Source organism: Rhinoderma darwinii, chromosome 4 (genome assembly GCF_050947455.1).
Source record: "Rhinoderma darwinii isolate aRhiDar2 chromosome 4, aRhiDar2.hap1, whole genome shotgun sequence".
NCBI classification, from domain to species: domain Eukaryota; kingdom Metazoa; phylum Chordata; class Amphibia; order Anura; family Rhinodermatidae; genus Rhinoderma; species Rhinoderma darwinii.
This window is the reverse complement of record NC_134690.1, coordinates 238,162,770-238,178,246: the sequence shown is the minus strand read 5'-3', so window position 1 is coordinate 238,178,246 and position 15,477 is coordinate 238,162,770. Positions and strand designations below refer to the sequence as shown.

Sequence of the window (15,477 nt, the reverse complement as noted above, 5' to 3'; positions counted from 1 at the left end):
CATAGATAATGATGTCAATAAGGGTATGTTCACACGGCCTATTTTCAGACGTAATTCGGGCGTTTTACGCCTTGAATTACGCCTGAAAAAACGCCCCTAATACGCCTACAAACATCTGCCCATTGCTTTCAATGGGAATTACGATGTTCTGTTCCCACGAGCCTTTATTATATGCGTCGGTACACAAAACACGGTGCGTAAAAGGACAGCTCGTCAAACGAAGTGCAGGACACTTCTTGGGACGTTTTTGGAGGCGTTTTTCATTGACTCTATTGAAAAAAGCTCCAAATACGGGCATAAAAACGCTAATGGCTTCAAAAACGTCTGAAAATCAGGAGCTGTTTTCCCTTGAAAACAGCTCCGTATTTTGAGTCTTTTTTGAGTTTGTGTGTGAACATACCCTCAGCTCCCTGCTCTGTGCTCAGTCCGGAAAATACTGTCGACCTGCGGACCGTATATCACGGACTGAACACGCTCGTGTGAATCCGGCCTAAGTAATAGAAGTCATCTGCCATTTGAATGGAAATAAGTCTCCCCAACCTCTTGTGGCAGCCTTAAATATTGGTAATGCTTCGGATTTTTCATAGTTTATCAAAAACCCTGAGACTTATGGAAATATCAATCAAGACTTCCAATAATATCAGGTAATGCTGACTTTGGGTCAGATATACATAACAAGAGATCATCTGCATAAGCCAATGTCTTTGTTTCGTACGAGCCTACTTTAATCCCTGCGAAAGAAGGTAGTGATTGTAATATTCAGATCAGAGGGTCTAGAGACAAATTAAAGAGTAAAGGGGATAAGGTACAGCCTTGTCTGATTCCTCTCTGTATAGAAAAGCGACGGAACATGCAGTTATTTAATGAAATTGAGGAAGTGGGATCATCATATAAAGAGTTAATTGTAGTTATGAACTCCTTTCCGTAATGACAAAATTTTAATATTCGGATTAAATGTGTCCAGTCAAAATTCTTGTCTGCATCAAGACTCAGAAGTATGGCTTTAGCAAAGTGAATAGGGGCTATCGCCCCAAGAGCTGTTCGTACTTTATAAGTTATAGATTTTCCATGAACAAATCCAATAGGTGTAAGTAAGGCAGGAATAATCAATTGGAAACGAGTAGCTAATATTTTCGTTAGAAATGTAAAATCTGTATTAAGCAGGCAAATTGGTCTGTAGGAGGCAAGAAGGTCTGGATCTGTTCTTGGTTTCTGTAATAACATAAAGCAAGTGTCATTAAATCTATCCAGGACACTTTTATTAAGAAACATTTCTATAAACAAAGTATGAAGGTGTGGCAGGAGTTGTGTGTTTTGTAACATTCATTGAAAAATCCATCTGGGCCCAGGAATTTAGAAAGTTTAAGAGTTTTTATGGCACAAACAATTTCCTCCTTAGTAATCAGACGCACCGATACATCCTGTATTGCAGTGCTTTAAGGCACTGTGACGTACCGGTGCGTCCTGGCTAAAAACTGTCACCCTGTCAAAGGACAGGGTGACAGAACTGTGCCGTCAAGTGTTTATGACAGTTGATCGGCACAGTAAGACGGCAGGGGACCAATCACAGCGGTCCCCAGCCGGCGATTTCTGTGATTGGTCAGTCACAGGAGGCTGACTAATCACCGCTCCTTGAGAAGATGTATGTGATGGAGCTGTCTCAGAAGCTGAGCCAGCGCCATCACTGCCAGGTGTTGGCTGTCCGACATCCCGCTGTAATGGCCAGGACCGTAGCTAGGCTCCGATCCGGCCGATTAACCCCTTAGTCAAATGCGATCGCTGCATCTAGATGGCTTCTAGCCTGTCGGCAACCCTGATGGTTGCCATGGGCACGGGTGTCAGCTGTTTGTCACAGCTGACATCCTGCTGTAATGGCCAGGACCAGAGCTAGGCTCCGATCCGGCCGATTAAACCCTTAGATGCAGTGATCGCTGCATCTAGGTGGTTAGATCTTACCCTATGGTTGCTAATGGAAACCATCGGCACCCACTGGGGGTGCCGATGATTGCTATGGGAATTGTAGCCTAATAATGGCTTCCTAGTACAGAAGCCTATGTGCACACGATAAGTGGCTTTTACAGAGCCTATGTGCACACGATAAGTGGCTTTTACGTCTGAAAAGAAAGACTGTTTTCAGGAGAAAACAGCTGCGTCGTTTCAGACGTAAAAGCTCCTCCTCGCATTATGCGAGGCGTCTTTGACGCTCGTAAATCTTAAGCTGCTCTTCATTGACTTCAATGAAGAACGGCTCACATTAAGTTGCAAAGAAGTGTCCTGCACTTCATTGCCGAGGCAGTCATTTTACGCGTCGTCGTTTGACAGCTGTCAAACGACGACGCGTAAATGACAGGTCGTCTGCACAGTACGTCTGCAAACCCATTCATATGAATGGGCAGATGTTTGCCGACGTATTGTAGCCCTATTTTCAGACGTAAAACGAGGCATAATACGCCTCGTTTACGTCTGAAAATAGGTCGTGTGAACCCAGCCTAATAGACTTACGGTCAGTGAATAGCTGACAGCTCTAATACACTGAACTATGTAGATAGTGCAGTGTATTAGAATAGCAATCAGGGCTTCATGCCTTCAAAGTCCCCTAGTGGGACAAAAAAAAGTTAAAACGAGTTAAAAAAGTTTCACGTTAACAAAACTATGAGGGTATGTTCACACGCTTAACGAAAAACGTCTGAAAATACGGAGCTGTTTTCAGAGAAAACAGTCTCTGATTTTCAGGCGTTTTTGAAGCTGAAAATGAAGCTTCTTTTATTTTGGAGCTTCTTTTGAGGCTTCTTTTCAGGCTTCTATTGAGGCGTTTTTTGAGAGGTTTTTCATAGAGTTCAATGGAAAATCAGTGCCAAAAAACGCCTCAAGAATTGACATGCACTTCTTTTTACGGAGCGTCTTTTTACGCTCCGTTTTTTAAAACTGCGGCATAAAAAGATGCCCTGTATGAACTAAATGCTATTTTTCCCATTGATTTCAATGGGCAGATGTTTGTAGGCGTTCAGCTTCCATTTTTTCAGGCGTTTTTCGAGGCGTAAATGCCCAGAAATATGCCTGATAACACTGCGAGGGAACATACCCTAACAGCCTTTTTTTTCATAATAAGGGTATGTGTACACGATAACTGCAATTACATCTGAAATTACAGAGTTGTTTTCAGGAGAAAACAGCTCCTGAATTTCAGACTTAATTGCATGTACTCGCGTTTTGCGGGGCGTCTTTTACGGACGTAATTTGGAGCTGTTCTTCATTGAAGTCAATGAAAAACGGCTCTAATTACGTCCCAAGAAGTGTCCTGCACTTCTTTTGACGAGGCTGTAATTTTACGTGCCGTCTTTTGACAGCGACGCATAAAATGACAGGTCGTCGGCACAGTACATCGTAAAGCCCATTGAAAGTAATGGGCAGATGTTTGCCGACGTATTCGAGACGTTTTTGCAGACGCAATTCGAGGCGTAAAACGCATCCATTACGTCTGAAAATAGGTAGTGTGAACCCAGCCTAAGTCTTATTATAGGGAAAAACAGAAAACATTAAAAAAAGTACACATATGTGGTATCTCCTCTTCCGCAACGACCCAAACTATAAAAAATATCATGCTATTGTACCCCAAAATTATACATTTAAAAACTACAGCCCGTCCCGCAAAAAACAAGGCATTCCACAACTTAATTGATGGAAATATTTAAAAAGTTATGGCTCTAAGAATATGGTGACACAAAAAATAAATTATATGAAGCAAAAGCGATTGTGCAGACACTGCAAAACATAAAAAAACTATATACATATGGTATCGCCATAATCGTATCGACCCGCAGAATAAAGTAAAATTGTCATTTATAGCGCATGGCAAACGCCGTAGAAAAAAACCATTATCAGAATTGCTGGTTTTTGGTCACCTTGCTTACCAAAAAAACGAAATACAAAGTGATCAAAAAAATCGCATGTACCCCAAAATGGTTACAATGAAAACTACAGATTGTCCCACAACAAATAAGCCCTTACACAGCTCCGGTGGAGAAAAAAATAAAAGTTCTGGCTCTCAGAATATGGCGATGCAAAATGTGCAGAGTGTTCCAAAAGCAGATAAGATTCAGCACCATTTATCAGTGCAACACCAGTTACATATCTATGAATTATTATTTATTTACCGCATTATTATACCCTCTTATATGCCCTGATGTACCCCGCACAGCTTACATATGCCCCCACATTATAAACTGAAATACCAGCAAAACCCCAAACAAAAACTACCACTAAGTGAAATCTGCGCTCCAAAAGCCAATTGGCGCTCCCTCCCTTCTGAGCCCTGCAGCGTGCCCAAACAGCAATTTACGTCCACATATATGGCATTTCCATACCCGGGAGAGCCCGCTTAACAGTTTGAGGTATTTGTCTTCAGTGGCACGAACTGGGCACAACATATTGTGCACTAAAATGGCATATACCTGTGGAAAAATTGCAATTTTCACTTTGCACCAACCACTGATCGTTCATTTCTAATGAAAAAAAACAACTTGTGAGGTCAAAATGCTCACTACACCACTTAAAAAAATGCCTTGAGGGATGCAGTTTCCAAAATGGGGGTCATTACCTGAGGGTTTATTTTACTATTTGACCTCAGAGCCCTCCAATTGTGGGCCAATGCTGCGGAAATCACCAAAATAGGCCTCACATGCCCATTTGCTGTTTCACTCCTAAGCCCTGTCATATGTCCAGGCAGATGATAAATGACTTGAGGGGTATAGTTTACAAAATGGGGTCACTTCTCAGGGCTTTGCACTCTACTCTGGTACCTAAGGGAGTTCTGCAAATGCGACATGGAGCCTGTACACCAGTCCAGCAAAATCTGCGTTCTAAAAGCCAAATGGCGCTCCTTCCATTTTTAGCTCTGCCATGTGCCCAAACAGCAGTTTAGGGCCACACATGGAGTATTGCCATACTCGGGAGTAATTGGGTAACAAATTGTGTGTTGTTTTTCTCCTATTACCAATCGTGGAAAAAAATTGGGTGCAAAACTACATATTTTTTGGTAAAAAAATAATTTTTCATTTTCACTGCCTCATTCTAATACAATCTATAAAACACCTGTGGGATCAAAATGCTCACTACACCCCCTAGATGATTACCCTGAGCGGTATAGTATCCAAAATAGTCACTTCTCAGGGGTTTCTACTGTACTGGTACCTCAGGGGCTCTGCAAATGCGACATGGCGTCCAAAAAACAATCAACCAAAATCGACATGCCAAGTAGCACTCCTGCCATTCTGGGCCCTGCGGTGTGTCCAAACAGCTGTTTATTACCATATATGGGTCATTGCTGTACTCGGGAGAAATTGCTTTACAACAAATGTTGGGGTGCTTTATCGCCTTTATTCCTTGTGAAAATGAAAAAATGCAACATTTTAGAGGAAAGAATGTAGATTTTCATTTTCACTGCCTAATTCCAATAAATTCAGCAAAAAAATAGTGGGGTAAAAATGCTCACTATACCACTAGATAAATTCCATGAGGGGTGTAGTTTCCTAAATGGGGTCACTTTTGGGGGTTTGCACTATTTTGGCCCCTCAGTGGCTTTGCAAATGTGACACGGCACCGCAAAACTTGAGCTCCAAAAGTCAAATGGCGCTCCGAACTTTCTAAGCCCTGCCGTGTGTCCAAACGGCAGTTTATTACCACATATGTGGTATTGCTGTGCTCAGAAGAGTTTGCTTTACAAATGTTGGGGTGCATTTTCTCCTTTATCTATTGTTAAAATTAAAAAATATGAGCTAAACTACATTTTATTAGAAAAAATTTAGATTTTCAATTTCACAGCATAATTCCCATAAATTCTGCAAAAAACATGTGTGGTTAAAATGCTAACTATACCCCTCTAAATATTCCTTGAGGGGTGTAGTTTCCAAAATGTGTCACTTTTGCGGGGTTTCCGCCGTTTTGGTCCCTCCAGGGTGTTGCAAACACGACATGGCACTGAAAACTATTCCAGCAAAATCTGCTCTCCAAAATCGAAATGGTGCTCCACGCTTGTGAGCCCTGTCGTGGGTCCAAACAGCCGTTTATTACCACATATGGGGCATTGCCGTAATCAGGAGAAGATGCTTTACAAATGTTGTGGTGCTTTTTCTTATTTATTTCTTGTAAAAATGTAAAATTTCTACGTTTTTTCATTTTCATTTTTACAGACTAATTCCAATAAGTTTAGAATATAAACTGTGGGGTCAAAATACTAACTATACCCCTAGATACATTTCTTAAGGGGTGTAGTTTCCAAAATGGGATCACTTTTGGGGGGTTTCCACTGTTTTGGCACCACAAGACCTCTTCAAATCTGACATGGTGCCTAAAATATATTCTAAAAAAGGCGACCCCCAACTTCCACTAGGTGCTCCTTTTGCTTCTGAGGCCGGTGCTTCAGTCCATAAGAACACTAGGGCCACATGTGGGATATTTCTAAAAACTTCAGAACCTGGGCAATAAATCCTGAGTTGCATTTCTCTGGTAAAACTTTCTGTGTTAAAGAAAAAAATCTATTACCAATGAATTTTGGCAAAAAAAATGAAAATTCTAAATTTCACCCCTACATTGCTTTAATTCCTGTGAAATGCCTAAAGGGTTACGAAACTTTCTGAATGCTGTTTTGAATTCTTTGAGAGGTCTAGTTTTTAAAATGGGGTGATTCATTAAGACTTTCTAATATATAAGGCCCTCAAAGCCACTTCAGAACTGAACTGGTCTCTGAAAAAATAGCCTTTTGAAATTTTCTTGAAAATGTGAGAAATTGCTGCTTTAGTTCTAAGGCTGGATACACACGAGCATGTTCGGTCCGTAAAGGAGTCCCTGCCTCGCTGCGGGACAACTGTCCCTTACTGTAATCATGTTTTCAGTACGGGACAGTAGTTCCACAGAGAGGCAGGGACTCCTAGCGTCATACAAAACTATGATGCTAGGAGCCCGGCTTCCTGCAGTGTGTTTGGTCCGGGACTTGTGGTCGAAATACGTTCCTTCCTTTACGGACCGAAAATGCTCGTGTGAATCCAGCCTAAGCCTTGTAACATCCTAGAAAAATAAAAGGACTTTTAAAAAACGATGCCAACATAAAGTAGACATACGGGAAATGTTAACCAGTAACTATTTTGTGTGGTATTACTATCTGTCTTACAAGCAAATCCATTTAAATTTAGAAAAATGCTAATTTTTGCAAATCTTCCCTGATTTTGGGGTTTTTCACAAATAAACACTGAATTTATCTACCAAATGTTACCACTAACATAAAGCACATTGTGTCATTAGAAAACAGTCTCAGAATCGCTTGGATACATAAAAGCATTCCAGAGTTATTACCACATAAATTGACACGTCAGATTTGAAAAAATTGTCTGTGTCCTTAAGGCCAAAACAGGCTGTGTCCTTAAGGGGTTAAAGTGTAACTAAATGTTCAACAAACTTTTGACATGTCATAGTGACATGTCAGAAATTTTGATTGGTGGGGGTCTGAGCACTGAGACCCCCACCAATCGCTAAAATGAAGCATCAGAAGCGCTCATGTGATCGCTCAGCCGCTTTATTTCTGTTTGGCTTTTTCCGGAAAGCCGATGCAGTGGAGTACGGGCTCATAGACTTTCTATTGAGCCCATACTCTAATACATTGATCTCTGGAAAAATCCAAACAGAAGCAAAGCGGCTTAGCGCTTACACAATTGCTTCTGCAGCTTCGTTTTAGCGATTGTTGGGGGGTCTCCGTGCTCGGACTCTCACCAATCGAAACTTCTGACATGTCAGAAGTTTGTTGAACGTTTAGTTACACTTTAAATAAGTCTTCCAAATATTCACAAAATTCCTCTATTACATGTTCAGGTTTAGTATGCAAGTTCCCCTGTTTGGATCAGATTTTATGTACCCTAGTGGCTTTCCGGAAAGGTCTAGTTAAAGAGGCCACTAAATGGCCAGGTTAATTACCCCAGCGAAAGTATTTATTTCCCACATAATCTAACTGAAGGGATGCTTTTTCTTGTAAGGTAATGTAAACACGGCCTATTTTGGGCCGTTTTTGGGCCGTAAACGTCCCGAAAAACGGCTGACAAATCGCAAGCAGAATGCCTACATACGTCTGCCCATTGTTTTCAATGGGAAATACGGCGTTCTGTTCCGATGGGAAAAGACGCCTACGAAAAAGAAGTGTATGTCAATTATTGGGACGTTTTTGGAGCCGTAAATGGCCGTAAAATACGCCGCGTAAAACTTGAGTTTTCAGACGTTTTTAGTCTAGTGTGTGCACATACCCTTAGAGTGTGTCTAATGCAGACTTTGCTTCCAGGCATAAAGTTCTATTAGAAGGTGTTTCAGTTAAATGTGTTAGCCTTATTCCATGCTGATTGAAAGGGATTACGCTTTCTACTAACATGAGCGATGAGATACCCCCATATTACTGCTTTAAAGGTGGACCAAAATAGTGACGATACTAGAAATGTTATCTACAAATGTCTCCCATTGACCTAATTGAGGATTTTTAGAATATGATGGAAACACCATCGTGTAGCATTGGATTTGGTTAGGGTGAGCAATATTGGGGCATGATCAGATGACAATGTTGGACAACTCTGCTGATTTAACTGAATGTGACCGTGAAGAAGAAATGAGCCAGTGATCAATCATAGAGTGTGTGTTGTGTACGTGAGAAAAATTTTAAAAGTTTTTATCTATAGGATTACAATGACGCCAAGGATCTATGACATCTAGGTAGTCAATCAGGAATTGAATTGTGTTCGTAGCGGTTTTTCTTGACTATCTAGAACTGAATCATGTATACAATTCAAATCTCCACCTAAAATTAGAGAAGAGCAGTCCCAACTGGACAGAGTAGTGAGCAATCTACGGAATAAAAAAAATGTAAGGAGCATAAACGTTTACCAGGCAATATAGATGGGCGTCAATTGTAACAAAAATAATTAAATACCTGCCCACTGGGTCAGCACAAAAATCATGAACTGTATAGTCTAAAGAATGAAAAGTAAATGCTACTCCTCTACTGTTATCAGTATGTATATGAGGCTTCATAACTGTCTGGAAAAGGACGATTCACTAAAGTAGGATGTTTATCGTTTACCCAGACAATTAAGAACTTTCTTTCTTTTGACCGGGCTATTAAGGCCATCCACATTCTAGTAGCACCATCTAAGATGGCCTCCTGATGTAGAATGAATTAAAGGTACAGACACCATTACCTATTCCTGTTTTCCAGAAATTTGTATTGTGAATTAAGCAATGTGAGGACTCAGTCCTGTCCCAGCGTGCAGGCATCATCCCCAAAAATTTCAAGCAACAATGAATCAGGTGGTGACATGTCCCCCCCCCCCCTAACATAACAAAACTAAGAAAAACTTTGTCCCCAGAAACATATGCCAAGAAATGGCATGTCAAAGGTATCAAAAGATACAGAGTGTTCAAAAATAAACATGGAGAAAATATCAGGTGACTTCTAACACATATTAAGTAGGAGATGATTGTAAAGAGGATCTTGATGGAGAAGCATGGCTTGAAGGATTGAGTAACATCATGGCGGCATGCGGATCATCAAAAACATTAGAGCATCCATTTAGAGTGAAGTGTAGCTTGTCAGGATAGGTCAGGTTGAATCTAATTTGATGGTCAAATAGAAGTTTGCAAGCAGGTTGAAAAAGACGTCTTTTGGAAATCACAGAGGCGGAGAAGTCCTGAAATAGGAGTATATTATGTCAATCACATTGTTCAAGCTGATGTTTGCGATATGCATATTGGATTTGGACTTTATCTTGATAGTTCAGAAATTTGAATATCGCTGGCCTTGGTTTGGCAGAAGACTCTTGTGGAGTAAAGCTACAACATTCAATTCCACTACTCAGTCAATGGAATAAATATTACACGGTGCTGTCCGGGATAGATGCAATACAACAAGACCAAACAAAAATAGTCGTTTCCGAACAAAACAAGCACGTACAGAGCTCAAAAATAATTAAATTTTATTTAAATATTAAAGAATATGTATATAGGAAAACAATTTCCCTGAACAATACCTATTACAACAATTTTTAGAAAATTCACCCGCATCACCTGGCCAGGCAATTAAATAGCAGAAGTACCGTATATTAATATATGAAAGATAATCCAAAATTTCAATAAAATGGTAAAAATAAACTATAATATACCACTTATTATAACAAGCGAAAAAAATTTACCAAATTATAAATATGGGAAAATAGATTAAAAGAAGGTTCAAATTGTCCCAGTATGTCTCACTTGTGGTGTATCCAGAAGACCTGTTTGTACAGCCTGTATGCATGCAGGTCGAGTGCACTGCCTGATGATGTCACTCACAGCCATGACCCAAGAAAATCATTAGATAGTTTAGATAATGCCACAGTGCCCTCTGTAGATAGTACCACTGTTCCCTCTCTAGAAGGTGCCACAACCCCATAGGTAATGCCACAGTGCCCCCTGTAGATAAAGCCACAGGGCCCTCTGTAGATAATGCCACAGTGCCCTCTGTAGATAATGCCACAGTGTCTTCTGTACATAATGCCACAGTGCCCTCTGTAGATAATGCCACACACACCCCCTTGTAGATAGTGCCATACACCTCATAGCTAGTGTTAAACATACCCCCGTAGATAGCGCCACACGACCCTCCCTGTAGATAGCTCCATTATCTTTCTAGGAGTAGAAACCCCAGTCAGAGTGTCAGAGCTATCTACAGGGAGGGGGGTGTAACGCTGTCAAGAGGGAGGGAGTGTTGCTCCTGGGGTGTGCAAGGAGCTATCTACAGGGGGGTGGCACTATCTATGGGGGGATTGCACTGTCAGGTATGTATTTCAGGGTGGCTTCCGTCCCCTGTTATTTCACACCGAATAACCACCTCTGTAAATTGAAAGCTGAAGGCATGCCTGGAAGAAGTAAACCAGCCAGAGATGTTGGTACACAGCTTTCCCCAAATCAGACAGGAAGCGAACTAACTTTATTCAGAACAAAGAAACACAGGAAAAGACACATGTCTCCTCCCTAGGGATGTGGGAGTGCCCAAGCCCCCACCGGCTTCTCAGCTGCAAGTTCTTCTGTACACTTTTCTTGCATTCCAGGGGGCGGTGTCTTCCATAGGCGTGTCCGACATGAACAAATAACTTGTTATATATATCAGTATATTACACAAAGAACTGAAATGTATATACATATGTGTGAGGATAATATTTTTGCAAACAATATACATGGTAATGATCCCTGACAGCACTATCTACAGAGGGGGGGGGGGGCACTTTCTACAGGGGGGGGTGTGGCACTATCCACAGGGGGCTGTGTGTGGCGAAATCTACAGGGGGGTGGCACTTTCTACAGAGGGGTGTGTGTGGCACTTTCTACAGCGGGGTGTGTGGCATTATCTACAGGGGATTCCAGTCCAGGAGGAGCCCCGGACCTCATTGTTCATATATGGACAGTGACGTCGGGCTACCTCTAGGAGTGGAATCCCCGGCCATAGTGACGGCAACTCTCTGGACGGGGATTCTGCTTCTGGAGGAATGAGCAGGGAGCGGATAGTTTCATGCTCTGCCATAATATTCAATTGTATCTGCGTCCTGAGGATGCAGATACATTTGAATAAAGCAGTTGCCTAGACACGTCCGGGACAGCAATTTGTCGGGACTGTCTTTGTAAATTCGGAACAGTCCCGGCAAATTCAGGACTGTTGGCAACTATGCAGTATATAGATCCGTTTGAGGTGAGATACATAAACAGGTAGCTATAGACTGAGTCAGTAATATGAAATTAGCGAACCTTTATAAGAATAAATCCATATAGTGTGCACACCGATGGCTGTATCCATCGACACTTGTCCCTCCTGGCTGCCTGCAGCCTTCACGCCTACTCCATGTGCCGCTGCCCAGTAAAAAGAAGATGGCCGCTCGTACAGGCCGCAGCGTTCTGGTCCAGCCGGAATTATGAAGATGTCCGACTCCGGGGATAAAAAGTGAGCCGGTCGGTATGTACCCAACACTATCCTGCACTGTTTGGGTGGTTGTGGGTATCGCCCACTGTATTATAAGGGCCGCAAGGGTCTATTTAGTTGGCCGGGCGTAGGAGTTCAATAAAAAGCGGCCAGCGCTAGCACCACCTCCCGGAAGTCCTGTAAAGTCCTTTTTTTTTTTAAATTCTTTATTCAGTTTTGTATATAAAAGGGAGTGAAGGGAGGGTATACAAAGCAAGGGGGGTTGGGATATAATTAAAAAATTCTTACAAACAACAAAATTAAAGGAGAACATAAAATATTTGTCTCTGACGAAGCACTCAAGATTAAATGTATACATTGATATATCTGATACAGAAGTATTAAATCAAGAATCATCAACAAGTTTAATCGCTGCTAGATGGTGAGTCCGTGTGAGACGGCTGATAATATCTAGTGTTTATAATAATGATTTAAAAAACTGAGAGTCTTTAAGTTTTGTCCAGTCTTCCCAAACTTTGTTATGTGTATCTATGTTTTGATCTATCGACCATTTTGTTTTTTCAAGCGATTGAATTAAATTAACTTCTTTTGTCCATTCTAATAAGGAAGGTGTGTCGGTTTTCCTCCAATTCCTTTTTAACCCGTTAGTGACCACCCCATCGTGTTTCTACGTCGGTCACTAACGGGCCTTATTCCGATGCCATAGACTTTTTACGTTTTGGCATCGGAATAAGTTTACAGAGCAGGGAGCTGTCAAATCTCCCTGCTCTCAGCTGCTAGAGGCAGCTGAGGGCTGGGAGCGTCCCTGCTCTGCCGTGTGAGATCGATATTAGTATCGATCTCACACGTTTAACCCCTCAGATGCGGTGCTCAATAGCGAGCTCCGCATCTGGGTGGTTTTGGAGAGAGGGAGGGAGCTCCCTCTCTCCCCCACCGACACCCGGCGATACGATCGCCGAGTGTCTGTGTCTCTAATGGCAGCCGGGGGTCTAATAAAGGCCCCCAGGCTGCCTGGAGTGAATGCCTGCTAGATCATGCCGCAGGCATGACCTAGCATATGCCTGTCCGTTTTAAACGGACAGGCAGTAATACACTGCAATACAAAAGTATTGCAGTGTATTATAAATGCGATCGCAGAATCGCATATTATAGTCCCCTAATGGAACTAGTAAAAAAGTGAAAAAAAGTTTAATAAAGTTAATTCAAAAAAAAATGTGAAAAAAATGAAAAACACAGCTTTTCCCCTTACAAAATGTTTTACTTTTAAAAAAACAAAATAAAGTTAAAAAGTTACACATATTTGGTATCGCCGCGTCCGTAACGACCCCGACTATAAATCTATTACATTATTTAACCCGCACGGTGAACGCCGTAAAAAAAATAATAAAAAACTATGGAAAAATTGCTGTTTTCTGTGAATACTGACTTTTAAAAAAATGTAATAAAAAGTGATCAAAAAGTCGCATCTACTCCAAAATGGTACCAATAAAAACTACAAGTCGTCCCGCAAAAAAAAAGCCCTCATACAACCGCATCGGCGAAAAAAAAAAAACGTTACGGCTCTTCAAATATGGAGACACAAAAACAAATAATTTAGAAAAAAAAGCGTTTTTACTGTGTAAAAGTAGTAAAACATACAAAAACTATACAAATTTGATATCGTTGCAATCGTAACAACCCGCTGAATAAATTTATTGTGTTATTTATACCACACGGTAAACGGCGTAGATTTAGGACGCAAAAAAGAGTGGCGAAATTTCTGATTTTTTTCTATTCCCCCCCAAAAAAAAGTTAATAAAAGTTAATCAATAAATAATATGTACCTAAAAATGGTGCTATTAAAAAATACAACTTGTCCCGAAAAAACAAGACCTTATACAGCTATGTCGACGCAAAAATAAGAAGGTTATAGCTCTTGGAATGCGACGATTGAAAAACGTAAAAAATAGCTTGGTCATTAAGGTCCAAAATAGGCTGGACATTAAGGGGTTAAACAATGTGTTTCAGATAATATCTAGTCTGGACTAGGTCTCTCTGTGAAATTAAAAATACTATCCAATTTTGACTACCTTTACACCCTGTAGTTACTATTTCAGCAGCTCCTGCCATCCTGCTCCTTAAAAGTATGTTTACATGGCATTTTTTCAGCCTGTAACTGCCCCAAAAAACAGCTGAAAACACTGGGGCTAAACGCCTACAAACATCTGCCCATTGGTTTCAATGGGGAAAAAAAGCCCCGTAAAAAAGAAGTGCATGTCCCTTCTTGAACCGTTTTCTTAAGCCGTTTTTCATTCTGTCAATAGAGAAACTGCTCCAAAAACGGCCGTACAAAAACGCTTGATGCATAAAAAATGGCTGTAAATCAGAGGCTGTTTTCCCTTGAAAATAGCTTCGTATTTTACAGCAGTTTTTAGTTTGCCGTGTGAACATACCCTACAACAGTATTTGTTTGCTATAGGACAGTATGCTGGTTAATTCTACATATTGGCACAGATATGTTCTCTGTTTTACAGTTTATATATACATATAATCTAAATAAAATGTTGGGCATTAAGAGAAAAGTAAAGCAATAAACCGTACATACAAAGCTACTTAAGTTTCATGTAAAATAATTCTATATGTAAACTGTGGAGATTCACTTTAACTTTTCTTGAAACAAGTGACTAGTAACAGCATTCTGTAAAGCAGAGGCGTAGCTAGCAGGGGGTGGTGGCCCCGGGCCCACTGAGAGGGTGGTGTCCAGGGCCCAGTGGTGGTATGTCCAAACATCCTCAGGAAGCAGACACAGTTGAATTCAATGCTGGCGGCTACTTGCTCCGGCATTCACTATGTAATGCCGGCTGTGAGTGGCTCGGCGCAGACCTGTGCGATGCAGTAACCTCATCGCACCTGTCTGTGCCGAGCAACACACAGCACAGACCGGAGGAGTAGAGGCATTTGATCCACTCGTTGTGGGAACAGGGATAGGTGAGTATTTATTTTATTTTTATTTTTTATTAGGCACTATGGGGGCATTATAATGGATATGGGGGGCTGCTATGAAGCAATATATTGTGTGGGGCAGTATGGGGGCATTATTCTGTGTGGGGGAAGCTATGGGATAATTATACTGTATTATGGCAGCTATGGGGGCATTATACTGTGTGGGGACAGCTATGGGGGCGTTACACTGTATTGGGGAAGTTATGGGGGCATTATACTAGGTATGTGAGGCTGCTATAGGATAATTATACTATACTGTATGAGGGCAGCTATGGGGGTATTATACTGTATGGGGGAAGCTATGGGAGCATTATACTGTTTGTGGGACACTAATTGGTCATTATACTGTGAGGAGGCATCAATGGGGCATTGTTCTGTGAGGGGGCCAGCTTTAGGGCATTATACTGCGTGGAGGAAGCTATAAGGGCATTATACTGTGCAGGGGCCCCTAAGGGGTCATCATACTGTGTGTGGGGGCCCACTGAAATGTGTCCCCCCCCCTGTGCTAAACCCCTAGC

The 15,477-nt window shown here is 41.4% G+C and overlaps 1 protein-coding gene across 1 annotated transcript in view; it reads left to right on the top strand.

Annotated features, from left to right (window-relative positions):
* Window positions 1-15,477, top strand: part of LOC142759767 (amine sulfotransferase-like) — a 107,379-nt gene that overhangs the window by 53,479 nt on the left and 38,423 nt on the right. The gene's annotated exons all lie outside the window — the stretch shown is intronic.